Raw genomic sequence first — 3,809 nt, 5'->3', positions numbered from 1 at the left:
TTATCAAAAGCTTTCTCAAAATCTATTGCTGCTACATAAACCGTACTTCTATTCATATTCTTATACTTTTCTAAAATAGTCTTTACTATCATTATATTATCCACTGTTCTTTTCTTTTTCCTAAATCCCCCTTGGTAATCTGTCAAAATTCCATTTTCTTCCGCCCACCCACTTATTCTGTTCGCTAGCACCCCAGTATATATTTTACTCAGAGAATCCAGCAGAGATATACCCCTATAACTGTTCACATCGTTCCTACTACCCTTTCCCTTGTATATAGGGCATATAATTCCTGTTTCCCATTCCCTAGGGTAATTTCCTCCCTCGAATATCCTATTGAATAGTTTCACCATGCCCTCTATCATTATCTCATTTTTACTAATTTCCTTCCAAAACTTATTATTTATACCATTACACCCCCCGGCCGACTTCGCTCTGACTCTGCTTATCACTCCCCGGATTTCCTCTCTTGTGATTTCTTTATCCAAGTCATAAATTGCCACTCCCCTATTACTCCAAATTACTTCTTCTCCCGAACCTCTCAATCTATCACCCCCCTTTTTTCCTAGTAATTCCTCGAAGTGCCTGACCCATTGCACTTCCTCAATACTCGTTCTCTCCATATTCCTTCCACCCTTAATAATTCTATTAATCTTATCCCAGACTCTCTCAAAATTGTTAGTCTTGCAGTCATTATTTATGGCTTCCATTTGTTCCTCTAACCACGTCTTTTTTGTCTCAGAAATTTTCTTTTTATACTCCTTCCTCAATCTACAGAAAAACTCCCTTTCTTGGCTTCCACCTTTCCTTCTATATTCTCCTAAAGCGTCCATCACCCTCCTCCGCAATCCTTCACACTCCCTATTAAACCATTCTTCTCCCTCTTTCTTATTTCCTTTTCTAGCTTTCACCTTCTGCGCTATCATCTTTATTGGATGTAGCAACAATTCCAAGGCTTTATCAGTATCATTCTCTTCTAACGCCCCTTCCCACCCAAATTTCAGAAGATGTAACTCCTCCTTTACTACCCTATTCCAATCCCGGCCCACCTTCTCTGTCCATTTGTACTTATTATAACCCCTCCCTCGTTTATCCTTTGTCTCATTTTCCTTCATTGTACGCTTCTCTACCTCTCTTTTCAGCATAACCCTCACCGGGAAATGGTGTGACTCAATCCAATCTCCTATTTCCATACTTACAACTTCCCCAATCATCCCTTCCGAGCTCAGAACCATATCTATCACACTACCCCCTTTCTCCGTAACATATGTCAATTTCCCCGTCCTGTCACCCTCTATCCACCCATTCAGAATATACAAGTTTCCCACAGCACACATCTCTAGGAGCTTCTCTCCATAACTATTTGTAATTTTGTCCTCACTCCTTCTGCTTTCTAACAAACACATTCCATCCTCCTTACTATAAATTGGGCTCTGTTCTCCTATTCTCGGGTTCCAATCCCCAAATAACAACATATCCTCCTCCCCTGGATACATTCCCCTTATCCTACCAATATCCACCAATAACTCTTCAAAAAAATATTTATTTGCATATTCTGAATTACTAGGATGGCAGTAGACAAAAGCTAGATTTATTTTCTTCCTCCGTCCCTCTCTCTCTCCCAAATTCAATCTCAGCCATATGGTTTCCATCATATCGGTCTCTATATCCTCTACTCTTTCACTAATTTCTTCCCTAATTAGAACTATCATCCCTCCTGGTGCTCGTCCCTTATTCCTCTCTTTTCTTCTATATTTATATTTTATCTCAAACCCCTTCCATGCAATCTCCCTCCCTGTTTCCAACCACGTCTCTAAGAGTGCCACAACATCGAAACTTTCAATTACTTCCCTAACTTTCTTGTTTCCTAATTTGCTCCTTACTCCTTCAATATTCACACATCCTATCTTCCAAAATTGTTATAACTTTCCCTCCCTCCCTTCTAGGTCTCCCACTCTATTCTTACTTCTAGTATTTATCGACCTCTCTCCCTCTGTATCCTCCATCCCTTTACGTACTTTTCCCCATATGTCTTTTAAGCTCTTACTCCTGACTTTACTCATAAGTTTTTTACCTTCTTGTCTATCTCTCTCCTCTTGACCTTTCTTTTTCGCTACACCACTGCACCCTGCACTCACCTCTTCTTGCTGCTCACCCCCACTCTCCCCCTCACTATTTTGGACTTCTGAATCCATCTCCCTTTGTCCTTTCTTACTCACTGCACCACTACACTCTCCTCTCCCAGTTTCTTGCGGTCCACTCTCACCGTCCACTTCTCTATCTTGGTCTTCTGTCTCCCGGATGCACTGCCCATTCTCTTCCGAGATGCCCTGCTCTCCTGCCACGTCCCTCCTCCTCTTCTTTTCTTCTTTCTTCTTCCCATCTTGTCTTGACCTCTCACCACTCTCAGCCCTCTCGTTTTCGTCCATTTCCTTTAGCTTAGAAACTGAATGAACTCTGACCCATCGCCCGTTCGTCACCTCCAACCTCAGACCTCTTATTCGGGCCTTTAGCCCCTGGTTCCTCGCTCTCCAAAGGTGCCTATTCAAGATCTTCGCGTTTTCACTTCCTTCTCTTCCCATGTCTCCTTTCACCCCTCTTTTCCGCCCTTGTAAATTCTTGCTGTTTCTTAACACAGAATCTGCCATTAGGGTTGAGAACAATGTAACCCTAATTGGCCTCCGACCTTTGATTCTACCAACTCTCTCTACATCATCAATGTCTACCTCACTAAAGTTTACCTTCATAACATCCCGTATAGCTTCCACCACCTTAAATATCAGCTCAATCTTGCTCTCTCTCGCCCCTTCCTCAATTCCATATAAAAATATGGCTTTTTTCAATCTCTCCTGCCTGTACCCCTCCGCTTCTTTCTTCATCTTCATCACCTCGTCTTTCAGATGCTTCACTTCCCCTCTCAATAACTCAATTTCTTTCTCGTTATTGACCACTCTCCTGCTCGATTCCTCTGTCTTCGTTTCAAGCCATTTCTTCATGTTCCCTATCTCCCTTCTCTGCTCCTCCATCATGTCCTTTATTTCCTGCACCTTATCCCATTGACACTTTTCCTGCATCACTTCACTTACAACCACCCTGAGTGCGGCCAAATCCTCTGTGCTATATTTTCCACTGGTATTTGGGCCTGGGTTTACTTCCACCCCCCCAATAACCAGTAACACTGCTATCACTGTCACCACCAGCACCGCTTCACTCATTTTCAATCCGTCCGTCACCAATCCATTCCTGACCTCCTTCTTCTGCCTTGCCTGCCATTTCCCAATAGCGGCCCGGTACTGTTCAATGCCAACCATGTTAACAGCACGCACTTCGCTACGCAACCTCTCTCCTCGACTGCTCGAGCTAGACTGTGTATTGACTCTGTACCTCGACGTGTTTCTGCGTGCATCGCCGATCGCGGTGGTCCTACATCCTACTGAGTCGATGCCGTGCGCATTGTGTAACCTGCATATCGGTTTGAAATAAACATCAATTATTCGTCCGTGCCGTCTCTGTTTTTTCCCCAACTTTCATCCCTTTCGAACCACTCCTTCTTGGTGTTGCATTTGCTCTGTCAGTCAGTGTATTTCCAGTGACCTTACAACAGCCAAGCATTTATCAGATGATGGAGTCAACGTCACGACGCTGAGTAATGCAGCCATTAAAACTGCCAGTAATTTTTCAAAGATTTCAAGAATGATCTTAATTTCATTTCAAAAAGTTTCCCCAGGTGAGGCTCGAACTCACAACCCCGGCATTACTCAGTTACTGTCGTATAAGTACCGTGCGCTAACCAATTGCGCCACTGGGGA

At 43.3% G+C, this 3,809-nt stretch overlaps 1 non-coding gene across 1 annotated transcript; it reads right to left on the bottom strand.

The window, feature by feature from the left end:
* Nucleotides 1–3,719: 3,719 nt before the first annotated feature.
* On the bottom strand, nt 3,720–3,809 carry TRNAI-UAU (transfer RNA isoleucine (anticodon UAU)). Its single transcript is given in 2 exon segments — nt 3,720–3,755; nt 3,772–3,809. It is a non-coding gene; the product is annotated as a tRNA-Ile (tRNA).

This window comes from Anabrus simplex, chromosome 3 (assembly GCF_040414725.1).
Source record: "Anabrus simplex isolate iqAnaSimp1 chromosome 3, ASM4041472v1, whole genome shotgun sequence".
NCBI lineage: Eukaryota > Metazoa > Arthropoda > Insecta > Orthoptera > Tettigoniidae > Anabrus > Anabrus simplex.
The sequence above is the reverse complement of the archived record's forward strand: the minus strand, read 5'-3'. Positions and strand labels throughout refer to the sequence as shown.